This window comes from Balaenoptera physalus (genome assembly GCF_965194825.1).
Source record: "Balaenoptera physalus genome assembly, chromosome: 8".
NCBI lineage: Eukaryota > Metazoa > Chordata > Mammalia > Artiodactyla > Balaenopteridae > Balaenoptera > Balaenoptera physalus.
In genome coordinates, this window is record NC_138887.1 from 99775701 (window position 1) to 99789059 (window position 13359).

Here is a 13359-nt window from a genome sequence, read left to right on the forward strand (position 1 = left end):
AATTTTTTTTTGGCTGTGTTGGGTCTTCGTTTCTGTGCGAGGGCTTTCTCTAGCTGCGGCAAGCGGGGGCCACTCTTCATCGCGGTGCGTGGGCCTCTCACTATCGCGGCCTCTCCCGTTGCGAAGCACAGGCTCCAGACGCGCAGGCTCAGTAGTTGTGGCGCACGGGCTTAGTTGCTCCGCGGCCTGTGGGATCTTCCCAGACCAGGGCTCGAACCCGTGTCCCCTGCACTGGCAGGCAGATTCTCAACCACTGCGCCACCAGGGAAGCCCCTGCCTCTATGCTTTTTGAAGGTTGTGGGATCTTCGTCTTGGTCTCACTATATAGTGAGAGGGGACTGAACTGTTTTAATGTAATCTAGTCATCACTGAAACTATGTCTGTAACAGGTCCTACCTAGGAAAGCTCAGTGCTCCAGCTTGGGTAACTTTCTACTGCTTAGCAAGACCCAAAGGCAATGGGGAAGAAAGCTCCCTCCCCAAGGATAAGGATCTTACCTCCGTCCCAGGAATCCAGAGCTCGTCATCTTTACTGTGTCCACAAAGGCCCCCAAAGCAACACCTGCTCAGCCCAGCAGAAGTCACTCTACTACCCAGAGGACAAGCTGTGTAAAGACAGGTAATTATAAATCAAGGCTCATTACTGTCTCTGGCTTGGCACCATCAAGCACAGTAACCAGGCTTTGAATGGTCCACGTCCCAGGTTTCATCATCAGCCCAGCTGGCATCCCTTTCACCACCAACCCTCAGCTTACCTAATTCCGCTTTACTATAGTCCTCAGGTCCACTTCTTGCTCGCTCATACGCTCTCAAATCTCCACTACATGAAATCAATTATTTTAGCCTTCCCTAGACTGCTCCACATTTTTCTCTCTCTCTCTCTTTCTCTCTCTGTCTCTCTCTCTCTTTTGTGGAAGAAAGTGCAGCAGTGATGTTTCATGGAAGCTTCTGTTTACTCTCTGATTCTCTTTTCTTCTCCCACTATTCAACATTTAGATGGTTCACCAAAGCCCTCACTTTCTCCACCCACTATGCCGGTTTCTCTTGTCTCTTGGTACTTTGAGTTCTTTCTCTTAGTTTTCTTTCTATTTCTCATAATATATAATAATAATTATCCCAATCAAGCTGTATTTGGGGAGACGCTGGCTAGAGCTGCTTGACCTCAGCCACGGGGGATCAGCTACTTGGGAGCCTGCCTGGGAGAGCCAGGTGGCCCTGCAGGGTCTGCACGCGGGCTCCCCCTGCAGCCTGCCCAGTGCTCTGCGTTTCGTAGGGACACTGAGTTTGATAGTAATTGTTCATAACCCAGGCTTCCTTCATCACCTCTCCCCTGAGAGTCCCAGCACTGTGATTGGCAGGAGAGTCAGCATCAGGTCAGAAGGGGAAAGAGAGATGCAGACTTGGGAAAGACTTGGCACCTGCAAGTGCTCTGAGACACCAGTTCCCCTTCTAATCCTGTACCGTCCAATAGCCGCTCTCCACACCATGAGTCTGACTTCCTCCAGGGATGGAATTGAAAAGACACGCTCTGGAACCCAACAGAGTAAAATCCTTTGGGTGTTATTATCCTTGTTAAGGAAGCTGGGTTTGAGAATAGAATTCTCTTTTTTCAGGAGAAAAGAAGGAATTTATTTTAAACCAACCAGTAAAAATATCAGTCAAACTATCTAACATAATTGCCCAAAGATACTAATCTTAGGAACTCAGAAAAAAATGATTCTGTTGGATCAGTAATAAAGAATGCTGATTTTACCTCTGGTATTTTCTTTACTTTTCTTTTTACATTGTGGGAAAATATACACCACATAAAGCTTACCATTCTAGCCATTTTTTTTTTTTAAATATTTATTTATTTATTTTTGCTGCGTTGGATCTCCGTTTCTGTGCGAGGGCTTTCTCCAGTTGCGGCAAGCGGGGGCCACTCTTCATCGCGGTGCGCGGGCCTCTCACTGTCGCGGCCTCTCTTGTTGCGGAGCACAGGCTCCAGATGCGCAGGCTCAGTAGCTGTGGCTCACGGGCCCAGTTGCTCCGCGGCATATGGGATCCTCCCAGACCAGGGCTCGAACCTGTGTCCCCTGCATTGGCAGGCAGATTCTCAACCACTGCGCCACCAGGGAAGCCCTCTAGCCATTTTTAAGTGTAAAATTCAGTGGCATCAAGTACATTCACAATGTTGTATATCCATCATTACTATCCATTTCCAGAATTTTTTCATCATCCCAAATTCTGTACCCATTAAACAATAACTCCCCTTTCCTCACTCCTCCTAACACTTGGACCTTTATGCTACTTTCTGTCTCTATTAATTTGCCTATTCTAGGTACCACATCAGTGGGATCATGTAATATTTGTTCTTTCGTGTCTGGCTTACTTCACTTACAACGATGTCTTTTAAAAGGAAGTTCTTATGCATGCTTCCCTTCTCTTTATCACCCTGATCTCAAAAAATTAAAGCTCCTTTTGAAGCTATTGGTGGAGCCTTGAGTAAGAACAGAGGTGTCAGTCTATGAGCCCTGGGCAATAATGGAGATGTCAGTCTACGAAGATGAAGGATGGAACACAGCAAGTTTGTAAAGAGCAAACTCCCCTGGAGTTCCAAGTTCACATACCTTGAGTACTGGGAGAGCCCCAGTTGAGAGAGAAGACAAGGCAAGAGAATTTCCTCAGCCAGTCCACAGAGATGCCAAGCAATTCAAATAGGAAAACGACAGCTTGTCTCTCTCTTCCAGATGCTGGGGTTTCTCTGTACTGGAGGGTGAATCCACTGAGCTCTGGTCTGCTTGGAAAGGCGACAAGAAGGTAGGGTCAAAACAGAGGAGTTAAAATGCCCAAGTGGGACTTCCCTGGTGGCGCAGTGGTTAAGAATCTGCCTGCCAATGCAGGGGACATGGGTTTGATCCCTGGTCCGGGAAGATCCCGTGGAGCATGCCGTGGAGCAACTAAGCCCGTGTGCCACAACTACTGAGCCTGCGCTCTAGAGCCCAAGAGCCACAACTACTGAGCCCGCGTGCCACAACTACTGAATCCCGCGCGCCTAGAGCCTGTGCTCCGCAGCAAGAGAAGCCACCGCAGTGAGAAGCCCTCGCACCGCAACGAACAGTAGCCCCCACTTGCCGCAACTAGAGATAGCCCGCACGCAGCAATGAAGACCCATTGCAGCCAAAAATAAATCAATTAATTTAATTTAATTTAATTTAATTTTAAAAAATTAAAAATAAAATACCCAAGTGAGTCCTGCCTCCTAGCTTCTACATTCTTCCTCTCCTAACTCACTCCCATCTTTTAAAAATTTATGGAGTAGGAGATGAAAGGGGAAAGTTTGAAGTAGAAGGAAGTAGTATGTGGGAAGGAAATGAGAAAGAAGACATAGGAAGTCTAGCCTCTTGACTGCGTGGCATCTTCTGTCCTGCTCCATCGAGAGAGTGGGAGGACACCACTGGCATGTGTGTGGAGGGGAGCACATTGCCTGGAAAAATTGAGATTTAGGCCAAACGGCCACTTATTTGCTGTGGGACCTCATCTTTCTAATGAATAAACTAACCCTAGTTTACCTGTTTCTTTTTGTCATAGGGAGATGTATTAATTCACTACAGCTGCTGTAACAAAATACTACAAACTGGGTGACTTAAACAATAGACATTTATTGTCTCACAGTTCTGGAGGCCAGAAGTCTGACATCAAAGTGTCAGCAGGGCCATGCTCCCTCTGGAGGCTCTAGGGAAGGATCTGTTCCAGGTCTTTCTCCTAGCTTCTGGTAGTTCATTGGCTTATGGCTCCAATGTTCACATGACGTTCTTCCTCTGTGTGTGTGTGTGTGTATGTGTGTGTGTGTTTTCAAAAAAGGCATTCTTTTCATGAGGACACTAGTCATTGAATTAGGGGCCCACCCTACTCTAGTATGACCTCTGACTTTAATTGATTACATCTACAATGACCCCATCTCCAAATATAGTCACATTATAAGGTACTGGGGGTGAGAACTTCATCATATGAATTTTTCAGGGACACAATTCAACCCATAACAGGAATGATTCCATTGTTTTAATTAGCACCTTTCCTATGGTAACCTCTCAGCACTGAGATTTGGAGAGAGATAATCATGCCCCTCCAAGACATATCCCAAGAAGGGAGCATCTTCTGCTCTATTCTGTCCTGTCTGGTCCCAAAGATGAGTTCTTACCCTTGGTAGGGACTGCAGAGCAAATGCCCAGCAAGACAATAATCCTCCTGGCTCTCACCAAGGTGCCATTTCTCCTCATACTCTCACCGCAAGTTCTTGTTTGTGGACCCCTCCATGGGGCCACCATCACTTTGTGCTGATTGTCACGTTCTTGTCAATGTTTTTAGATTTCCTTTTAGGTTTATCCTGTCTCTCCGTGGAAATTCTAGGCCTGACAGTAAGGAGCAGATCAGGAGCTGTCCACGGTCCATTGATAAACAAGTCCTAAAGTTATCTGGCTGCTTCCTGCAAACAACTTGACCATCCTATGACATCCAGAATATGTGAGCTGGGTGGAGAAGGAGGTGAGGGCCAACTACTGGGCATAGCCTGCCAATAAGGCCTCCACTGGGCAGCCAGAGGGCAGTGTTTGGCTACCTAGAACCTGGGAGGGAGGAATTCCTATGAGGGGGCAAAGGCCCCGGAAATGGGGGTGGGGCTGGGACCAGCAGGGACTATTAAAGCAAATCCCCTCTTTAACAATCACTCTCAGGACTTCCAAACCTTCTCAGATATATTCAGCTCTGTCTTAACCCTAGGAGCTTAGAGGAGACTCCCTCTAATAGCTACTTTGTAGGAACAGAAATTTTCTTGGGAGAGAAAGGACAGTCAAGTTGGATAAAAGAGAAAAAAATTACCCAAGGTGCTAGATAACAGTTTCTGTAGGAGGAACACAGAAAATTGTCACAGTGGCTTGAAACAATGACTCATCTAGCCCAGCATTTTGTTTCTAGGACTGAAAAAACAAGAATCATTTGATGGGGAAAATAAAAGCTGGGTGGGCAAAACATCTTGTGAGATAAGGAAAAAACGGGTAGATAAGGTGAATGTTATTAAATGTTACTGAAAGGATGTCTTTGACAACGACCTCAGCCTTTGTATGAGGTGGGATGGCCTCTAAGAGGCTTCCAAAACCATGCCTCATGGATAGATTGACAGAAGGACCAAGAGCTTGAACTTAGGAGTCACATAGACCCGGGTTGGAATCCTGTCCTCCTGAGCCTCAGTTTTATTTCCTTTACAGTGGAAACAACATTTCTCCCATGGGGGATTATTATAGCAATTTCATGAGATCATATGACAGTATATACAAAATATCTAGTACCATGCCTGGCCCGTGTAGAGACTGAACAAAAGGTAGTGTTTATAATTTACTTAAGCACCAATAGAAGGCAAAATGGGGCTTCTTAGTTACCAAAATGATGAACACATGGCTATGCAGGCGTACTGAAGTGATGTGCAATAAAACCAGGCTGAGTGGGACTTCCCTGGTGGCACAGTGGTTAAGAATCCGCCTGCCAATGCAGGGGACTCAGGTTCGAGCCCTGGTCCGGGAAGATCCCACATGCCGTGGAGCAACTAAGCCCATGCGCCACAACTACTGAGCCTGAGTGCCACAACTACTGAAGCCCATGCACCTAGAGCCCATGCTCCACAACAAGAGAAGCCACTGCAATGAGAAGCCTGCGCACCACAACGAAGACCCAACGCGGCCCAAAATAAATAAATAAATAAATTTATTAATTAAAAAAAAAAAAAACCAGGCTGAGCAAAAAATAATAATAATAAATAAATAAATACAGGCTAAGCAAAAACTCAGATGGGAAAGAGACTTCGGCTGTTTTTCTGGCCTGTTGGTTTATGATCACATGGGGCGCACTCCCATTCATTCTTTCTCACCCAGATGAATTCTGGCCTGGAGGCTAGAAAGATATCACTGTCAGTCATGCTGTCACCGAAGAGAAGCAATGTGCTGTCTTTCCAGGGTGCACTCTGTGTATGTTGCCCAATAGACAGGGCTGGTGGACCAAGTCCTGCAGAGCAGCTGCAGCACCATCACCTGAGTAAGTGATTAGAGCTGAACTTCTTGGCTCTCCCCTAGTGTTTTACAACCAGTACCCACTGTGGGGTATGTACGAACCCTTAGAGATGCCCTCCCTAAGGAGGCTAGGGGTGGGAGGGCCTCTGTGAGGCTGCCTTGTTGGGGAAAACTTCATGAGTACCACCTACTTCCTAACCAGTTACAACCCTTTTCTGTAAGCACTTACTATGCTCCCACCATGTTCTGACTCCTTTTCTCTCCTTTGCATTTCCTGGCCCTAAAAAGTTTTTACACGGATATGAGACGGAGGTTAAAAGTCTTAAGGAAAATTATGTATGGGGTGGAACTTTTGTATTAAGGGTGGGTTGGGGTTTTTTGTTTTATTTTGTTTTGTTTTTTCATTGCTTAGTGATTTATTCTCTCTCTTTTTTTTTTTTTTTTTTTTTGGCTGTGCCCCATGGCTTGTGGGATCTTAGTTCCCCAACCAGGGATTGAACCCTGGCCACTGCAGTGAAAGTGTCGAGTCCTTATCACTGGACTGCCAGGGAATGCCTGATTTATTCTCTTCAGTTTCCATCAGCAGGTGGAATGGAAGACCCCTCCCACCCTGGCACCTTGGGTAACCAAGGCATTATCCTCCTTCACTGCCTGCTCTGTCTGGAGGGCCCGCACATCAGTGCCTTCTTTCCCGAGGTACTCCAGAGTTGATGGGGTACCTTCAAGGCCTCACTCATCCCTCAGCCAATCGCAAGGGTCTGCACACCCGTCTCCACAATTTCCTTCACATCGGCAGGCTGCACACCAGGAGAACGCTCAGTTCTGTCTCTCTCCGATCTCCAGCCCAAATTCCCCCTGGCTGCACTTTGCAGCCCTTATAGATTTTAGTAGAGTCTTGTATTTTCATTTGCCCCCATGAGAGGGAAGCAATTTCAGGGGAAGATATAAGGAACTTAACTGAACTCCAACGCCCTCTGTCCACGGAGCTGCGATCCCAAATGGCTCTGTGTTTTATCTCTCACCTTGGTTTGTTCAGGGCCTCTTGGCTAGGCCAAGGGTGTTTAATTATAATGGGTTTATTTTTAGTTTTGGGGAAGAGACAAATTCATTTAGGAATGTGGAGAAGTCAGAAGCAAGAAGGAAGGTGGATGGGACAAAGAGAATAAACAAGGAGAAGGGAAATGAATGCTCAGTGGAATCTGTGTAGCAGTAAACATTAGGGTAACTGGACAGACCTTCCCATTTGTCTGCCACGGCTAGGAAGAACTTGGTCTCCCATCTTAGAGAAGAGCAGGTTGGAAATCTAACTGCCTTGCAATTCCATGGGTAGTAACTCCCAGGAAGAGAAGCTATCCTAATCCTTCCAGGGGAATTCAAACACCAAGCTCGAAAGGTCTAAAGTCACAGTTAAAATGCTCTGACATCCTCGTGTTTGCCCCTAAATCTGGGAATCCAGAGTTCAGGAGAGACGTTCCTCTTAATGACCTTGTCCTGGACACAGGGGCCAGATGGGGGTGGGGACACTTATGCTTGTTTGGCAGCACAGTGAGAAAGGGGGAGAGCCATGGCTTCAAGCACTTGGTTTGGAGGCGAGGTGTGTGATGGGGAGAACAGAGCGAGTGGGGTACTCCTCTGCAGAGCCTGGGTCCCAGATGAGTTGGGGGGTTAGGCTGCTTGAAGAATAGAGTGTTTTACTCTTCTAGGGCCTCAGGATTTTGACTTTATCATTTGGTTTGCAATGAAGACTTTCTAAGTTCTGGGAGCAGGAGAATATTCCAGGGTTAGATCCTCTCAGTTTGGATCAGGATAACATTGAAATGACTACAATCCCAAAAGATGACTTGAGGGCAGACAAACGAAATGATGTCACAGTGCCTCCAGGAATTGTTGCTATTAATGTGAAAGGCAAAATAATAAAGCTCCTAGAAGATAATAGAGGAGAATACCTTTATGACCAAATACCAGTTATACATATTTAAAAATGCTTAGCCTCATTAGAAATCAGGGAAATGCAAATTAAGGCCATAATGAGAATACTACTGCCCCTCTACCAAAATGTTTGGAATTAAAAAAGACTGATAAGGACCGCCCTGGTGGCACAGTGGTTAAGAATCCGCCTGCCAATGCAGGGGGCACGGGTTCGAGCCCTGCTCCCAGAAGATCCCACATGCTGTGGAGCAACTAAGCCCGTGCGCCACAGCTACTGAGCCTGTGCTCTAGAGCCCATGAGTCACAACTACTGAGCCCACGCACCGCAACTACTGAAGCCTGCATGCCTAGAGCCTGTGCTCTGCAACAAGAGAAGCCACCGCAATGAGAAGCCTGCGCACCGCAACTAGAGAAAGCCCGCGCGCAGCAACGAAGACCCAATGCAGCCAAAAATAAATAAATAAATAAATTTATTTTTTAAAAAAACCCAACATAGAAGATTCCGGTATCAGATATGACAGCAAGATTTAAGTTTGATCACCTAGACTGGTGATTAAATACATCAGTCACTAGCCTTAGGTGGCTACTTAAACTTAATTTAAATTAATTAAATTAAATAACATTAAAAATTCAGTTCCTCAGTTGCACTAGCCACATTTCAAGTGCTCATTGACCACATGTGGCTGTTGCCTACTGTGTTGGACAGAGCATATACAGAACGTTTCCATTGCTCCAGAAAGTTCTTTTGGACAGGGCTGATCTAGACAACTTGGGTTTATGACGCTTTTCTTTTATTATTTTTTTAAGTATTTATTTATTTATTTATTTATTTAGGCTGTGCCGGGTCTTAGTTGCAGCACGTGGGATCTTCGTTGTGGCATGCGTGCCGGATCTAGTTCCCCGACCAGGGATCGAACCCGGACCCCCTGCATCGGGAGCACAGAGTCTTACCCACTGGACTACCAGGGAAGTCCCATATGAGGCTTTTCTTTTAGATAAACATAGTACAGTAAAACGTTGTATTAGCTCAGACTGTCATAACAAGATACCAGACTGGATGACTTGAGAAACAGAAACCTATTTTCTCACAGTTCTAGAGGCTAGAAGTCCAAGATCAAGGTGCCAGGGTTGATTTCTGGCGAGACCTCTCTTTCTGGCTTGCAGACAACCACCTTCTTGCTGTGTCTTCACATGGCCTTTCCTCTGTACACCTGCAGGCAGGGAGGGCGGGGGGAGGGAGAGAGAGCTGGTTTCTCTTCCTTATAAGGACACCAATCTTATTGGATTAGGAAACCACTCTTTTAACCTTAATTACCTCCATAAAGGCCCTATCTCCAAATACAGTCACATTGGGGGTTTGGGCTTCAACATATGAATTTTGCAGAACACAGTTCAGTCTGTAACAAACTTTAAAAAGAAGGAGAAGGAAGAAGAGGAGGAGAAGGAGGAAGAGGAGAAGGAGGAGGAGGAGAGGGAGGAGGAGGAGAAGGAAGAGTAGGTCAGAGCCAGATGGTGAGGGCCTCCTGTGCTATGCTTAGGAGTTGAAACTCTATCTGAAGCAGAAGGGGAGCCACTATAATGTTAAGGAGGGAGTCTGTGTGATTGAAATGTGCATCTCAGAAAGAACAGCAAGTTGACAGTATGGAGGGTGGGTTGAAGTTGGAGAGGGGCTTGGAAGAATGGAAGCAGGTAGTTAGTCCAGTGCTGAATTTCCTCCCGTTTATCCAAAGGAAGCTCATTGAAGAGTTGAAAACTCTTTCATTGAAGCCTCTGGATTCTACAGGTGCAGATTGAGGTTGAGGGGGCATGTCTGGCCGCCCTAGAAGCAGGCTAGTCAAATGGTTGAGAGCAGACTATGGTCAGAAATTTCAGGGTTCACATCTTGACTCCATCCCTTATTACCAATTGACTTACAGTTGGTTGCTCACCTTTTCGAAGCATTAATGTCCTCCATTGTGGAAAGAGACTGAGCATTTCATAGCATTGTTCTAAGGATTAAATTATGTAATGTAGGGAAAAGTATTCTGCATCGAGTCTGTTTAGTATTTAGTGCTCAATATATTTTGGCCATTACTACTACCGGGGATATATTTCCTAGATTTACTCTCAAAGGAGTACAGAAAATAGGGTGTTTGTTTGTTTGTTTAAATGAATCTTGTCCGTCTCCAGATTGTGTGTGTGTGGGCGGGCGGTATGTGTTCACGTTCACCACCACACAGGAGTCACCTTTAAGGTTTTCTAAGTCTCCTTCCATTACTAATGGCAGAGTGAACATGAGTTTTAGAGTCACAAGAACTAGTGTCAAATCCCTTCTCTACTACTTCTCTAGCCGTGTGACCTTCAACAAACATCCTACTTGAATCTATAGTTCCTTACAGGTGAAATGAATATGATAATACTTTTCTGTCATTCATTTATTTTGTTGTATTTTATTTGGCTGCGCCGAACAGCATGCAGGATCCTAGCTCCCCGACCAGGGATCAAACTCTGTGCTGTCTGCAGTGGAAGCGCGGAGTCTTAACCACTGGACCACCAGGGAAGTCCCTGTCATTCATTTATTCACAGATATATACTGAGCAGCTGTCTGTGCCAAGCATGGCCTCCGAATTCCACTGTAAGGAAATCAGACACAGTCTGATGACATTTTCAAAGGGAAAGAGACAATGATACTACAATCTCATAAGTGCTCTAACAGATCAAGAGTAGGAGAAAAAACAAAACAATCCTACCCTGAGGGAAGGCATTCTTCTCAATGCCTTCCAGGGGAGACATTCTGATTTCTAAGTGGGGAGTTGAAGGATGGGGAAACAGGGGAAGTGAGTCAGGGCAGGGAGAAGGAAAGAGGGATGGAAAGAGTGCTCCAGGCAGACAGAAAAGTAGGCACAAAGCCCTGGAGGCCAAGGGGTGTAGTCTTGAAAGGCCAAAACCAAGTTCACTTGGCCTGGGCACACTGTGGAAGGGTAGAGCTGTGAGAGAAGAGCTGGTGTAGAGAAATCACGTGAGGGGCTTAGGGAGTAGAAAGACCTGATCAGATCTGCATTTTAGAAATATCACTTAGGCTGCAGTAGGAAGAATGGGTGGGGTGTAGGTCAAGGAAGCTCCCTGATGTCAGGGAGCTCTATTATAAGCCTAGTGCAGCGACCCGGGTGAAAATATGTCAGGCTTAAGCAACAGGAGATACTTAATAATAATCACAGCAAATTTAACACATATATCCAGGCAGTGTTCTATGCATTTAGCATATACTAACGCATACAATCCTCAAGACCAGAACGACCCTAAGAGGTAAGTCTTATTATCATCTTTATTTTACAGAGGAGAAATCCATGGAACAGAGATACCACACAGCCTGCTCAAGGTTATATAGTGTTGGGATGTGAACCCAGGCAGCCTTGCTCCAGGTAGGGCTTATGTGCTACACCGCACTGCTGTAGATCTAACAGATTTCCGAGATTGACTAAGAATTAAGGAATGAGGTAGAGAGAGGAGTCACAGATGATCTCCAGATTTCTGGCTTGTAACTGTGTAGCTTTTTGTTTGTTTGTTTGTTTTTTTAATAATGTGAGTTTGTGTGTTTTTTTTTTTAATTATTATTTATTTATTTATTTATTTTTGGCTCTGTTGGGTCTTCGCCTCTGTGCAAGGGCTCTCTCCAGTTGCGGCAAGCGGGGGCCACTCTTCATCGCGGTGTGCGGGCCTCTCACCATCGTGGCCTCTCTTGTTGCGGAGCACAGGCTCCAGACGCGCAGGCTCAGCAGTTGTGGCTCATGGGCCTAGTTGCTCCACGGCATGTGGGATCCTCCCAGACCAGGGCTCGAACCCGTGTCCCCTGCATCGGCAGGCAGACTCTCAACCACTGCGCCACCAAGGAAGCCCTAACTGTGTAGCTTTTCATCTCATTATTTGGGCTGAGACACATACTAGGGAAGAGGAGGCTAGGGAGGAAAGATAATGAGCTCCTTGTGAGACATGTTGAATTTGAATTCCCAAGGTGACAGCCACGGGCAGATATCCAGAGTATCATTGTACATATGGGTCTGGAGCGCAAGGGAGTTATTTTAACAGGAGTTATCTATTTGGGAATCATTAGCATGCAGCCATGAGAATGGATTAGATGTCTCAGGAAGAATGTTTTGTGCTAGAAAAAAAGATACTTTGAGAAGAACCCAGGGGAACATCAATATTAAGGGGTAGGCAAAAGGAGAGTCCTTTACAATGGAGATGAGGAGGAATAGCTAGAGAGATGGGAGGAATATAAGAAATATGGGAAGGAAAGAGACATTTCAAGGAGTACGATGTCAAATACTATGGAGAGCTCAGCTAAGTGACTGCCGAATGTGAAGAGTGTCCATTGAATGTAGTCACAAGGAGGTCACTCATGAGTGACCTTGGAGAGAACAGTTTCAGTAAGTTGATAAGAGCAATAGTCAGAGTGCAGGGAGCTGAGGACTGAATGCAGGGTGAGGATGCAGAGGCAACAGACACAAAGAATTTCACCAAGAGGGTTTGCCTATGAAGGGAGGAGAGCTATCTGGAGAGGGATGTGGAGTAAAGATTAATTTAATTAATTTATTTTTACTGTGCAAGACATTTGAGAATATTTAAATATTAATGAGAAGAATCCAGGATAAACTGAGAGGCTATGAAACAGGAGAGGGAATTATCTGAGCGCCCTTGAGAAGGTGGAGGGGGTGGATCCAGGACATAGAGAGTTTAGCCTAAGCAGTAGGAAGTTTTTTCTTTGTAACAAGGGAGAAAAGGAGAAGAATGAGAAGGAACATAAGTTTTTAGCTTTAGTGGTGGGAAATGGAGGGAGTTCTTTTTTTTTTTTTTTTGGAGTATAATTGCTTTACAATGGTGTGTTAGTTTCTGATGTATAACAAAGTGAATCAGCTATATGCATACGTATATCCCCATATCCCCTCCCTCTTGCGTCTCCTTCCCACCCTCTCTATCCCACCCCTCTAGGTGGTCGCAGAGCACCGAGCTGATCTCCCTGTGCTATGCTGCTGCTTCCCACTAGCTATCTGTTTTACATTTGGTAGTGTATATATGTCAGTGCTACTCTCTCACTTCGTCCCAGTCTCCCCTTCCCCCTCCCCATGCCCTCAAGTCCGTTCTCTACGTCTGTGTCTTTATATGGAAGGAGTTCTTGATGGCTTTTATTATCCCTCCGAAGTAGGAGGCCTTACACTATAGGAGAGTGTGGGAGAGAGTGGAGTCAGGGTTAAGAGGAAAACAGAGAAGGTTTAAAACAGACCCAGGGATTTTTTTTTATTAATTTTTATTGGAGTATGGTTGCTTTCCAATGTTGCGTTGGCCTCCACTGCACAACAAAATGAATCAGCCGTACACATACAGATATCCTCTCCCTTTTGGACTTCCCTTCCATT

General features: G+C 45.6%; 1 pseudogene across 1 annotated transcript; it reads right to left on the reverse strand.

Annotated features, from left to right (window-relative positions):
* Nucleotides 1-2127: 2127 nt before the first annotated feature.
* On the reverse strand, nucleotides 2128-9920 carry LOC309665822 (mth938 domain-containing protein pseudogene; annotated as a pseudogene). The gene is made up of 2 exons: nucleotides 9895-9920; nucleotides 2128-7041 (listed from the first exon to the last, which is right to left on the reverse strand). The product of its transcript is annotated as a mth938 domain-containing protein pseudogene (transcript).
* Nucleotides 9921-13359: the final 3439 nt, after the last annotated feature.